At 39.9% G+C, this 14,158-nt stretch overlaps 1 pseudogene; it reads left to right on the plus strand.

The window, feature by feature from the left end:
• The first annotated feature begins 9,373 nt into the window (after positions 1 to 9,373).
• LOC130862869 (60S ribosomal protein L26-like) lies at positions 9,374 to 9,819 on the plus strand (annotated as a pseudogene).
• The last annotated feature ends 4,339 nt before the right edge of the window (positions 9,820 to 14,158 follow it).

The following is a 14,158-nucleotide window of genomic DNA, read 5'->3' on the forward strand; positions in this document are numbered from 1 at the left end:
ACTGTTACTGTTTCTCCTCCTTCTGGTCTTCCTTCTGTTCCCCAGTACCAGAACTTCCTGAACCTTCCTGTTCATATGCCATCTGGCTATTTTTGGCTGGAATAGTGGTATTCCTGTGAATAAGTTTGGCTCTGTCAAAAATATCTTGCACAGTCTGCTGAATCTTGGGCATCCTCGTCATGCCACCAACCAGAATCACTTCTCTTATGTCATGCTTGCTGACTTTGGCATCTTGCAGAGCTTTCTGGCATAGAGCAATAGTTCTGTCAATTAGATCTGCGACGATGTATTCTAACTGAGTGCAAGTTAGCGTCATATTCAGATGCTTGGGTCCAAAAACATCCGTTGTAAGAAATGGCAAGTTGATGTCTGTCTGTACAGAGTTGGAGAGTTCACACTTAGCCTTCTCAGCAGCTTCCCGAACCCTCTGAAGGGTCATGTAGTTTTTGATCAAATGAACCCCTGTCTCCTGCGTGAACTTCACGATGTGCCAGAACAAAGCCTGATCAAAGTCATCACCGCATAAGGCAGTGTCCCCATGAGTGGATTTCACCGCAATCACTCCTTTCTTGATTTCCAGGATCGAAATATCAAAATATTGACCTAAATCATACACAGCAATAAGTTTATCTTCAGATTTGTCCATACCATGGGCCAGGGCAACAGCTATAGGGTCATTCTTCACAGCACCCGCCGCTTTCTGTGCTTCGGGCTCAGAGCGATAGCCGATCAGTGGCTTAGTAGCATAGAAAATTTTTGGGTGAGTGCCTGTCGTTTTCCTGGCATACCAGCAAGTTGTTCTCCAGCTGTTGTAAAGGCAACAGATCGCATCGTTCTGGCACCTTGAGCATTCTCCAGGACCTGGTGATGGGCGGCCGCCAGACTCCGGGAAACTGCGCACCCTGAGACGCGCAGCCAAGGCTCTGCTGGCTCCTAGCGTGGCGGCTGGACGGAGGGGATGCGAGAGCGGAGAGCAAACACCACACAGGTCCGGAGCTGAGCTTGTATCAAATTCTTGAGTACAAGTCCAAGGATAGAAGATGTGTTCACTGCATGTGTTATTTTGTTTAAACATTTTAACAATGTTGATATTAAAATGCTTAATAGAAGAGGATACAGTAATCAATAAATACCTCATGTGTGTATCCAAAGCAGCATTTTCATCTCTCTGGTAGAGATGTAATAAAATTGAATAAATAATAATTTACTGTATATCTCACAACAGACCTTGATTTGATATGGATATGCATATATTATTTGATGTTCCACGCTCTTCTTGTTCTGTTTAGTTATCTGTTTGGCACTAGATCTTAAAGTACTTCCTTCTAGGGGAATTATGAAGAGATGCCAGATACTGTAACAGCAATGAGATTTATTGAAAAAAATTCTGTGTGTGTTATGTGATGTGATTATGGGTTTTCACGTGACAGATATGTCAAGACCAGAAGATAACTTTGCGCAGTCCACTTTTTGCCATCTTTATATAAATATCAAGTTCATGATCCAGCCTTGCACACCACAGACATTCCCCACTTAACTGTCTCAATGATGCTCAAATATGATTAGTTGAAACATTGTAACAATAAAATGTTTTTTTCAGTATGTAAACACATTGTTATCTAAAGATGGAAGAAAACAGGAAAATTTGAATAATAAATCTTATTTGTAAATGAAAGTGATGTGCTGCTAGCTCTTTTTCTGTTTTCTTTTTTCTAAATTTTGGGATGTGTTAGTTTATTCTGAGGACTAAGCACTTGTGCAAAACACTTCGATAGAATGACAAATGGATGCCAAAGCTTTTCAGTGGGTAAAATTGGTTGCTGCTAAAGTAACTGAACCTGAGTTCACATTCTGGGAGACACATATTACTTCTATAAATATTCTGTTATTTCTTCACTTGGGGTGTGGTATATGCACAGCCACATACCAGCACATACATAAAAAATTTTATACCCGAAATAATGCACATATGAAGTCATTTGCACTCAAACTGGACTCCTTAGGTTTCAGCTCTAAAGCTCACACAGGGGAAGTATATAATAGACACCTGCAACTTTCCCTCTTACATGCGTGCCATGGCACGGGTGAACACACACATAGTTCAGACATTTTTAGTGGATGAAATTAGCAAAGCAAAGAAAATAACCCAATTATTGAGAACATAATGATTTGCCAGTTTGTTGTTGTTATTATAGAATTTCAAGAATTACTATACATCAAAGCCATAATGATTCTTATTTAAGTCTCATTTTATTCTTTCATTTTCTCATTCATAAGTCATTTAAAAACATAGCTGGTCTTAGAGGTGCATGTTTAAAATTCCAGCACTAGGGAGAGACAGTAGCAGTCCAGTTTCTCTGATTTTGAGGCCAGATTGGTTCACATAGTGAGTTCCAGGATATCCATGTAGAGATATCCTGTCTTAAAAAAAAATTTAAAAATTCCAGAAAAAAAGAGCATGTCTCAGGTTATGGAATTTTACTGTAATCTGACTGGACTCCAACGGTTTTCATCAACCCCTTTTTATCTTTGCATTCTTTAAGGGAACCATGTTAACAATGGAAACAAAAAAATGTGGAGAGTCCCTCATGATAGGAGTAATTATAACGGCATATTTCAGAGCTGAAAGTTTTTCTCTGTAGTACTGCTCCTCTTGGGTACCCGTGTTTCGTTCCTAGTACCCACATCAGCTGGCTCAGAACTACTTGTATTTCCAGTTCCAGAAGATCTGATGCCTCTTCTAGCCTCTTAGGTCACCAGATATTCAAATGATAGGCGAATGAAAGACACATTTTGATGGGAGCTGCTGGCTGTGTTCATGCTGCCCCAGCTCCCGGTCGCATGGCTGCCTAGCTAGCTTATGGCGTGAAATAAAAACACGCAAATTGTATTCTTTTAAACACTGCTTGGCCCTTTAGCTCTAGCCCTTACTGGCTAATTCTCATATCCCGATCAACCCATCTCGAATGATCTGTGTAGCACCAGTCTTACCAGGAAAGATTCAGCATGTCTGACCTGGCGGCTTGCTTCATCGCTTCTGGCTCTGAGAGGAGCTGCCCTGCATCTGAGCTCACTTCCTCTTCCTCCCAGCATTCTATTCTGTTTACTCCACCCACCTAAAGGCTGGCCAATCAAATGGGCCAAGGCAGTTTCTTTATTAGCCAATGACCTTCCTCCATCATTTCCCCTTTTGTGTTTAAACAAAAAAAAAGGAAGGCTTTAACTTTAATATAGCAAAATTACATATAACAAAAGAGTTATCAAGCAAGAATTACAGTTACAATATTTATATCTATTTTATCTTTCATCATAACAATGGAAAACTATAACTATAACTATCTATCTATTCTTCAACTCCATCAAAGACTCCAGAAGACTACAATATTACCTAAGCAAACAAAAAGTAAGCAACTTCTAAACTCTAGAAATGACAGAGACATCTCGCTGCCTGGACAGTCACCCAAAGTTCCTCTGTACCGTTGGGGCATCCATCTTCAGCCTTCAGGCCCATAGTATCCAGCAGACTTTTCCATGAAGCAGGAAATTTCAAAGGCAGTTCAGTCACTATCTGCTGTGTCCTACAGAATGTCTCACAGACTCCTTCATGAATCAGGAACCCTGAAAGATCATCTCACCTTTAGGCAAGTTCAGCAATCCTCTCTCTGCGGGTTCTCTGTGTCCAGTTTATGCAACAGTCTAGGCAAGAGAAGTTTCTTGTCCAAATGGCTATCAAACTCCATAAGGTGCCTCTTCGATGCCTATCTTCTTCTTGAAGTAGATTGGTTCTGCCAGGAGCAGAGTGTCTCATTGTCATGAAAAACCCTAAGTTATTAAAACATTTAAAATACCATATTCTCTAGCCTTTGAAAGATATGATGAATGCCTATCTGAAATATATGCATGTACATCTAGAAAATCTAATTATCATGACTACAAACTTGACTATTATTGATAATTATCCATTAACAACCTTTATATTTTTAAGTGAACTACACAATCACAATACCTTAACCAATATCAGAAATACATATACATATAATAAAATTGACCTTAAATTAATATTAGTAAACCAAGATTCATATCAATGCAAATTATTCACATCTATATCATCTCCCCCTTTAAATGTAAAAGAACATTTATAACAATATTTGGGAATATGGACGTAGTCATTTCTCTCCAAACTGCTTCCTGCTGAATGGGGGCGCTGTTATTCGGGTCTTTTATGGGATAACCTGTCTGCTAGGTTCATCTCAGTTGGCAGTTGAGCGAAGCAATTTTTTAAGGGTGTTCACAGCAACCCTTCAGGAGGGCGTGGTCTATCATACAATATTGAAATAGAAGAAATCCACAGGGTCTCATCCGCTGTGAAAGCAAAAGAAGAAACTCTTTTCCAAAGTATCATATCCTTAGATCCAAATTCTGAAGTCAAGGTATTTTGAAAATATCTATCTTGGATTAGTTCATCAGCATTTATAAACAAATATCTTTTAGCATCTGTTGCTCCTTCCTCAGCATTCAAACAATTCAAACAGAGCATAATAGCATATAGTATCAAGATTCTCTGTGTATTTTCCATCTTTGTGCAGCTTTATTTTAACTCTATTTTGTTTATTTTTATTTTTGTTTTATATTCTCTGTATATATTTGTCCTGGAATAACTCTGTAGACCAGACTGTCCTTGAACTCTCAGAGATCCGTCTGTGCCTCCCAGGCATTGGGATTAAAGGCGTGTGCTACCACACCTTGAAGTCACAGAGGTCAATCTCCCTCTGTCTCCTAAGTGTTGGGATTAAAGGTGTGTACTACCACACCCAACTACTTTCTTCCTTCCTTTCTTTTAGCCTGCATATATTTTTTACACACTGTAAATCATTTAGAAATTTTCTTTTGTTTTTGAGTCTCTCTTTACTGCATATCTCTTTTTTTTTTATCTGACCACATGAGCCTTCAAATTACTGAGCAATATGGGTAGGATTAAAGCCATGGCTTTGCCAGCTAAATCCAGCCCATTCCTTAGCTTTACAGCCTCATGGCAGAGGTACCGGCTGTAGCCATGTTTATCACCACAACTCTGTGGCGTTTCAAGGTCCTTGCCAGCAAACAAGCTACAACACTAATGCTCTATCTGTAGCTGACCTCCTGCCTCAAACAGTCAGAGTTTGCCCTGGCAGGACGACCCAGAAAGACGGCATTTTTAAACAGCGCATTTTTTTCCTCCTATGGCTGAAAACCGAAAAGCATGCGTTCAGCTTTTATCAATACCATTTAAGTGTTTTGTGGCAGGACCTCTTAAGAGAGCTGCAAGTTTTTGCAGCTAAAGCTGAGTCAGGAAGCCTCTCTTAGATGAGAGCGCTTGCTTGCCTCTAGCAAGCAGAACAGAACCAAGAAATTGCTGCTACCAAGAAAATATGCTTTACTCTATTCTTTCCCAAGCTTTCTGTGGACTCAGTTGTCCACATGTTAGGGGCCATTCTGTAGTGGGGAGCTGCGGGCCTCTTCCCACAGCCCGGCTCATGGCTGCCTGGCTAGCTTATGCCCCGAAATAAAAACACACAAATTGTATTCTTTTAAACACTGCTTGGCCCTTTAGCTCTAGCCCTTACTGGCTAATTCTCATATCCTGATCAACCCATCTCGAATGATCTGTGTAGCACCAGTCTTACCAGGAAAAATTCAGCATGTCTGACCTGGCGGCTTGCTTCATCACTTCTGGCTCTGAAAGGAGCTGCCCTGCATCTGAGCTCACTTCCTCTTCCTCCCAGCATTCTAATCTGTTTACTCCACCCACCTAAAGGCTGGCCAATCAAATGGGCCAAGGCAGTTTCTTTATTAGCCAATGACCTTCCTCCATCAGACACACACATTTATATGTCATTCCAGATTGTAAAAATTGTTTTCTTCATGTATGTTGTTGTAATAAGAGCGGTGGGGCTGCGTCCCCAGCACCCGGCCGCCCACATGGCTAGCTTATGCCCCGAAATAATTACACGGAAACTGTATTCTTTTAATCACTGCCTGGCCCATTAGTTCCAGTCTCTTATTGGCTAGCTCTTACATATTGATCTAACCCATTTCTAATATTCTGTGTAGCACCACGAGCTGGCTTACCAGGGAAGATCTTAACCTGTGTCTGTCTGGAGTGGGAGAATCATGGCGACTCCTTTCTCGGCTTCTTTCTCCCAGCATTCTGTTCTGTTTACTCCACCCACCTAAGGGCTGGCCTATAAATGGGCCTAGGCAGTTTCTTTATTATTTAACCAATGACCTTCCTCCATCAGTATGTGGTATTTTAAAAGAATTAAAATGTAGGGCTATAAGTCTTGCACCATACATACAAAATGCATATCAGGTACCAGTGGAGAGCAGAAGATCTTGTCAAGCCCTCTGAGACTGAAGTTACAGAGCATTCAGAACTGTCTTTTGGGAGCTTGGAATCACAGGCCAACCCTGTGAATGAGCAACCATTGATCTTAGCTGCTCAGCCATCCATCCAGCCCCATGAATATGTCATTAATAGCAGTAAGGTGTGAATGGATAAGTTTAACTTCACTTCATCCCTGATGACGCAGAAGCAATATAAGATTGATAGCATTGGACTGACTTAGTCTTGGTGCTTCAAGAATTTTCTGAGCCTAAGATCTCCACAAAATCAAGGAAGAAATATCTATATCAGGAGAAAAACTGGCATACAAGCCTTTAAAAAGTAACTGACCAATTGACAAAAGCCACAAGACTGAGTGTATCCCAAATGTAAATAAGCAGCAATGGAAGCCTATGAGTGTATGTATCAGGTGTACTCCTTTTGAAAATTATGTCTCTTGTAAGGAGAGAAGAAAAATTGCAGGCGTAACGAACTACATGTTTGAACGGGGTGGTATTCTGCTTCCCTGGTGCCTGTAAAACCCTCAGGAGGCCTATGTGATGGTGACTTCAGTTGGCATCTGGGTTGATTGGAGATCCTGAAACTTAAAAAAAAAGTCACTCTAAGGCTACTGATATTTACAAAGAACTGTGTAATATGGAGGAAGATATACAGAGGGAACTTTGTATGTGAAATCCAGAGGGTCAAATGGCCAGAGAACACTGCTCAGGGTATACCTGAAGACAAGCTGGCTCCTACTATGCCCTATGTGTTCACTCACCTGTGATGGGTTAGTCACCACCCTTCTTCCTTTCATTACTTATTCTTGGCAATGACAGTCTAGCTGCCAGTGTCAGCACACTGTATCCCTTCATGTTTCAAGTGAAAATCAGATGTGACTAAAGAGACATTGGCTTATCTGTGAATTGCCTTTGCCAAATAAATCAGGTAGTCTCTATGACTTAAATACTGAGCTACTGCTGAATGAGGAACATTTTAATGCTTTCATAGGTTTACTTTCAAAACTCAGTTTATTGTAGAAATGTACAAGAGTAAAGTTTGCTCGTGGAGTGTGTTAGCATTCTTAGGGATGGACAAAATACGGTAAATATCTGTGATTACCAGAAGCCTATGGTATTGTATATCAAGCCCATATGTAAATCACTGGTTGCTGTTAAAGCATTATGATAGGGGCTGGAGATGTAGTTGGGGGAATGTCCGCCCTGCATTTATGTTACCAACAACACATGTACCAGCTATGGTAGAGGTGCTCACTTGTACAGCCAGAATTTCTTTCTTTTTTTTTTTTTTTTTTTTTGGTTTTTCGAGACAGGGTTTCTCTGTAGCTTTGGTGCCTGTCCAGGAACTAGCTCTTGTAGACCAGGCTGGCCTCGAACTCCCAGAGATCCGCCTGCCTCTGCCTTCTGAGTGCTGGGATTAAAGGCTTGCGCCATCATCACCCAGCCAGAATTTCTTGAAACACAAGAAGGATCAAAAGTACAAGGATTCACAAAGAGGTTAAGATCAGTCTAGGCCACCTTAGAATCTTTCTAACAAAACTAAACAAACAAATGAGCAACCAAACATTTTTAAAGTCTGACAAGATCAAACAGGTTTCCTACAATGGGGACAAACTGAGGGACTGGCGTATATGCTCAACAATTAAGAACACTGCCGAGCAGTGGTGGCGCACTTCTTTAATCCCAGCACTCGGGAGGCGGAGGCAGGTGGATCTCTGGGAGTTCGAGGCCAGCCTGGTCTACAAGAGCTAGTTCCAGGACAGGAACCAAAAAGCTACAGAGAAACCCTGTCTCAAAAATAAAAAAAAAACAAAAAACAAAAAACAAAACAAAACAAAAAAAAAACAATTAAGAACACTGGTTGCTTTTCTATAGGACCTAGGTGTGATTATCAGCACCCACAAACCATAACCATCTTTAATTCTAGTAGCAGGAAATCTGACATCCACTTGTAGTCCCCATAGGTACCAGATATGCATGAGGTACAGTAGGCAAAGTACAAACATAGGAAAACCTAAATAAAAGCTTCTATACTAAGAAATTTGCCAAGAAAAAAATGGGGTAGTAGTGGCTATATGATGGATCAGGCTCTAAGCATAAAGAGGGAACAGTATAAAAATAAACACCAGGATTGCATACATAGTGTGACTCAGCAGAATTAGAGAAAAGGAGAGTCCTCTATGCTCAGTCTCTTACTCACTTCTTTGTTAACCCAGGACCCCTACATTCACAAGAAACAGCAAGCTGATCCTAAAAGCCAAACTGTCTAAGCAGGTCTAGCGCTGTGACAACACAAGGCACTGATGGTCCCTACAAGGAGCACAACCTGTTTTCAGTGCTCTAAAACAAAATAGTCTCAGACTGTAGGAAAACTTTATTTCATAATTTATATTTGTCTGGACCTTCCTGGTACGTTGTTAATGTTGGAGAAAAGTAATAATAGCTTCACTAAACATAAACACATGTCTCCATACTTTTGTAGGACTAAAATGTATTCTGCACTGAAGTAATCTGAACTCAGGAATCCTTGCAATGAAGAGTAGGAAATGTCCATCCCAGTGGTTGTCTACTTGGAAGCAAGAGCTACAGCTGAAGGCAGATGTCACATTTGCTACAATGCACAATCATTTAGGCATATATAGGTGGTGATAATAACTTGAAGATAAATGATTTTTACTAGGTAACCCACCTGTAATCCCAGCTCTTGAAGGGGAGCAGAATAATCCCAAGTGTGAGGGCCAGTGTGATCTCCATAGGTAAATTCCAGGAAAGCTATCCAGCAAAATTAGCTCAAAAAAGTAAACAGTTAATATCTTAAAACAAACTGAATGTATTTTAGCCAAAACACATTTTAGGTTGGATGATAAAAAGAAAGACACTTCCTTTCATGCATTCTCCTTACTATTCACAAGAAGAGTTTGAGTCCTCTTTCAAAGACAGAATATATATATAAAATCAACAAACACTTTAAAAACTAGAAATGGGGATCGCAGCCGCCAAAATGAAGTTCAATCCCTTTGTGACTTCTGACCGGAGCAAGAACCGCAAACGGCATTTCAATGCACCTTCTCACATTCGGAGGAAGATCATGTCTTCCCCCTTTCCAAAGAGCCGACACAGAAGTACAATGTTCGCTCGATGCCCATTCGAAAGGATGACGAAGTTCAGGTTGTCTGGGGACACTACAAAGGCCAGCAGATTGACAAAGTGGTCCAAGTGTACAAGAAGAAATACGTCATCTACATTGAACGGGTGCAGCGAGAAAAGGCTAATGGCACAACTATCCATGTGGGCATCCACCCCAGCAAGGTGGTGATCACCCGGCTAAAGCTGGACAAAGACCGAAAGAAGATCCTTTAAAGGAAAGCCAAGTCTCGGCAAGTAGGAAAGGAGAAGGGCAAATACAAGGAAGAAACGATTGAGAAGATGCAGGAGTAGTGGCGTCTCATACAGTGTTCATTAAAGACTGCTTGAGTAGTAAAAAAAAAAAAAACTAGAAATGAAGTTTAACGTCACAATCAAACGGCACAATTGTCCTGCTGTGAGAAAACCCATGGATGAAGTAAATACTAATACAGAAGAAGTTTAAGCAAAGGGCTTTATCTATTTACTGAAATCATACCAAAAACAGAATATTTTCAGACATCAAATATTTCTAAGGAAGGGAGAAACTATGTGGTTGAGCAACTGCCTAGAATGAGCCTTGCCTGGGTTTCATTCCCAACACAAAATTTATCTAGAATAATGAAGAATCTAAGATATAAAAAACCATAATTGTAAAATTAAATAAGCTTTAAGAAAAGGAAAGCTGTCTAATAATGATGATTTAGAACTAATTCACATAGGCATGGACCAAAAAGCCATAAAGGCAAACTGAAATCACACAGGTTTGTATAAAAAGCAAGATTACTCTTTGGTTTATAACAAAGGAAGAACATTTTCCCAATATACATGTTTAAATCATAGGCTGTGCAGTGGCTTGTGTGGGAATTAAGACACCAATACAATGATATTCTCTCTGAACAGGGAATCCGAGGCTATCCTGACCTACTAAAGACCAGGTCTCAAAGTAAATAAGTCTGCCTTAAAATTTTTTAGCCCACATATGTTATTGGTTATTTTATTTTTTCAAAGCACAACCAACACTGGCATTTAATGATCATATAAAAAGGATTTCAGTCATGTGTGGTGACCCATGTTTTAATTCCAATAATCTGGAGTCATGGATAAGCAGACCTGTGAGCTTGAAGCGAGTCTCTTCTACTCAGGAACTTCCAGGTCCACCAAAAATACACATTGAGACTTTGTTTCAAAGAAGCTAAAACCAAGGCCAGGCATGCTGGTGCAAGCCTTCTTTCTCAACACTTGGGAGTCAGAGGCAGAAGGGTCTATCTATCTGTGATTTCAAGGCCAATCTGATCTTCATAGCAAGTTCCAGGACAGCCAGGGATATACAGAAAGACTGCGTCAGAAAAATAAACCAAGAAGCAGTGACCTCAGCTGGGGCAGGCCTGAGGCAATGACATCAACAGGAGCACATACAAGTTAGCCACCACTGAGGGAAAAGGCCTAAACCAGGAACCTCTGTGTGTCCAGGCATGAGTCAGGGGCCTCTGAGGAAACAGGCCTGAGTCAAGGACCTCTGTCTGAGCATGTCTGAGTCAGCTTCTCAGCAGGAGCCAGACCATAGGCAATGACCTTCACAGGGGCAGGCTTGAGCCAGTGACTTCTGCTGGAGCAGGCCCAAGGTAACAACCTCCAAAGAAGCAGGTAAAAGGGAACCACTGCTGAGGGAGCAGGCCCTAGCCACAGACCTCTGTGTCTGGACATGAGTCTAGGACCACTGAAGGAGCAGGCCCGAGCCAGAGACATTTGTGGGACCAGGCCTGAGCCAGGGAGCTCTGCAAGAGCAGGCCTGAGCCAGTGACCTCTGCTTGAGAAGGCCCAAGGCAGCAACCTCTGTGAGAGAATCCCCAAGTAAGCACCCTCTGTGTGAACAAGACCAAATGACCCCCAGTATGCATAGCAACTTCCCGGAGCACTGAGTGACCCCCAGGTACACCAAGTGACCTCTGGAGTGACTGGAAGTGTGGTCCTGACTGCACAACAAGGACAAACCATCAGAGCCTTGGATCCATTGGTACCTGGAAGATTGATCACCAGAGACACAGCCCCAACTATACCAATCAGAGAAAAAGATGGGTAGACAAGGTAAGAATACGCCTAACACCACAAAGAGCAAGATGACACCATAAAAACTAGTGGCCCTACAACAGCCAGACTTGAACACCCTAATATAGATGAATATGAAAGAAAATGACCTAAAATATAACTTCAGGAAAATGTTTGAGGCCCTTAAAGAGAAAATGAAAAATCCCTCAAAGAAATGAAGGAAAAGACAAGCAAAAAATTGGAAGAAATCAACAAATTTCTTAAAGAAAACCAAGAAAAAGCAATCAAACATGAAAGAAACTATTCAAGACTTGAAAACCAAAATAGAGACAATAAAGAAAACACAAACCAAGGGAATATAGAAACAGAAATCATGAGAAAATGATCAGGAACCACAAATGCAAGCATAAATAGCATAATACAAGAGATGGAAGAGAGATTCTCAAGTGCTGAAGATACAATAGAGGAAATAGACTCATCAGTCAAATAAAACATTAACAAAAGCTTAGCCCAAAATATGCAGGAAATATGGGACACCATGAAAAGACCAAACCTAAGAATCATAGGGCTATATGAAGGAGAAGTTCAACTCAAAAGTACAGAAAACATATTTAATGAAATTATAGAAGAAAACTTTTCCAACCTAAAGAAAGATATGCCTATAAAGATACAAGAAACATACAGGACACTAAATAAACTGGATCAAAAAAGTCCCCTCACCATATAATAATCTAAACACTAAACATATAGAATGAGAAAAGAATATTAAGAGCTGCAAAGGAAAAGGGCCAAGTAACATATAAAGGCAAACCTATCAGAATAGCACCTGACTTCTCAATGGAGACAATAAAAGCCATAAGGTCCTGGTTAAGTGTTATGCAGACATTAAGAAACCATGAGTGCCAACCTAGACTACAATACCCACCAAAACTTTCAATCACCATTGAAGGCCAAAACAAGATATTGCATGACAGAACCAGATTTAGCCAATACCTATCCACAAACCCAGCCCTACACAAAACACTAGAAGGAAAACTCCAACCCTAGGAAGTTGGTTACATTCACAAAAACACAGACAATAGATGATTTCAGAGCAACAAATCCCAAAGAAGGGAAAAACACACAATATAACATCAACAACAATGAAAACTAACAGGAGATAGCAACCACTGGTCATTAATATCCCTTAATATAAATGGAGTCAACTAGCCTATAAAAAGACACCGGCTAACAAATTGGATACAAAAACAGAATCCATCTTTCTACTGCATACAAGAAACAAACCTCAACCTCAAAGACAAACACATCCTTAGAGTAAAGGGTTGAAGAAAAAATTTCCAATTAGTTGGATCTAAGAAACAAGCTGGTGTAGTTATCCTAATATCTATCAAAAAAACTTCAAACTAAAATTAATCAAAAGAGACAAATAAGGACATTTCATATTAGTCACAGGAAAAATCCATCATCAAGAGGAAATCTCAATTTTGAACATTTATGCCCCAAATACAAGGGCACCTTCATATGTAAAAGAAATACTTCTAAAGGTTAAGTCACATATTAAACCCCTCACACTAATAGTGGAAGACTTCAACACTTCACTCTCTCCACTGAACAGGTCAGTCAGACAAAAAATTAACACAGAGAAATAAGGGAACTAACAGATGCTATGACTCAAATGGACTTAACAAACATCTATACGACATTCCATCCAAACCCAGAGGAATATACCTTCTTCTCAGAACCTCATAGAACCTTCTCAAAAATTGACTACATACTCGGTAACAAAACAAACCTCAACAGATACCAAAAAAAAAAAAATGGAATAACCCCATGTATATTATCAGATCACCACGGTTTAAAATTAGAATTCAACAGAAACACTAATTCTAGAAAGCCCACAAACACATGGAAATTAAACAATGGTCACCTGAATCATCAATGGGTCAAGGAAGAAATAAAGGGAGAAATTAAAGACTTCCTAAAATTCAATGAAAATGACCACACAACATACCCAAATTTATGGGACACAATGAAAGCAGTGTTAAGAAGAAAATTTATAGTACTAAATGCCTTCTTAAAAAAGCTGGTAAAATCCCATAGTGGTGACTTAACAGAATATTTGAAAACTCTAGAACAAAAAGAAGCAAACTCATGTAAGAGAACTAGATGTCAGGACATAATAAAATTCAGAGCTGAAACCAACAAAATAGAAACAAAGAAAACAATACAAAGAATCAATGAAACATAGAGTTGGTTCTTCGAGACAATTAACAAAATGGGACAAACCTTTATCCAAACTAACCAAAAGGCAGAGAGAGAATATTCAAATTAACAAAATCAGAAATGAAACGGACATCACAACAGACACAGAGGAAATAGAGAGACTCATCAGGTCATATTTCAAAAACCTGTACTCCACAAAATTGGAAAACTTAAAATGAAAAACTTTCTGGATAAATATCACTTACCAAAATTAAATCAAGGCCAGATAAGCAGATTAAAGAGACCTGTAACTGCTAAAGAGATATAAAGAGTAACCAAAAGTCTCCCAAAACTGAAAAAAAAAAAACAGAACCAGATGTTATCAGCACAGAATTCTATGATT

Source organism: Chionomys nivalis, chromosome 20, assembly GCF_950005125.1.
Source record: "Chionomys nivalis chromosome 20, mChiNiv1.1, whole genome shotgun sequence".
NCBI classification, from domain to species: Eukaryota; Metazoa; Chordata; class Mammalia; order Rodentia; family Cricetidae; genus Chionomys; species Chionomys nivalis.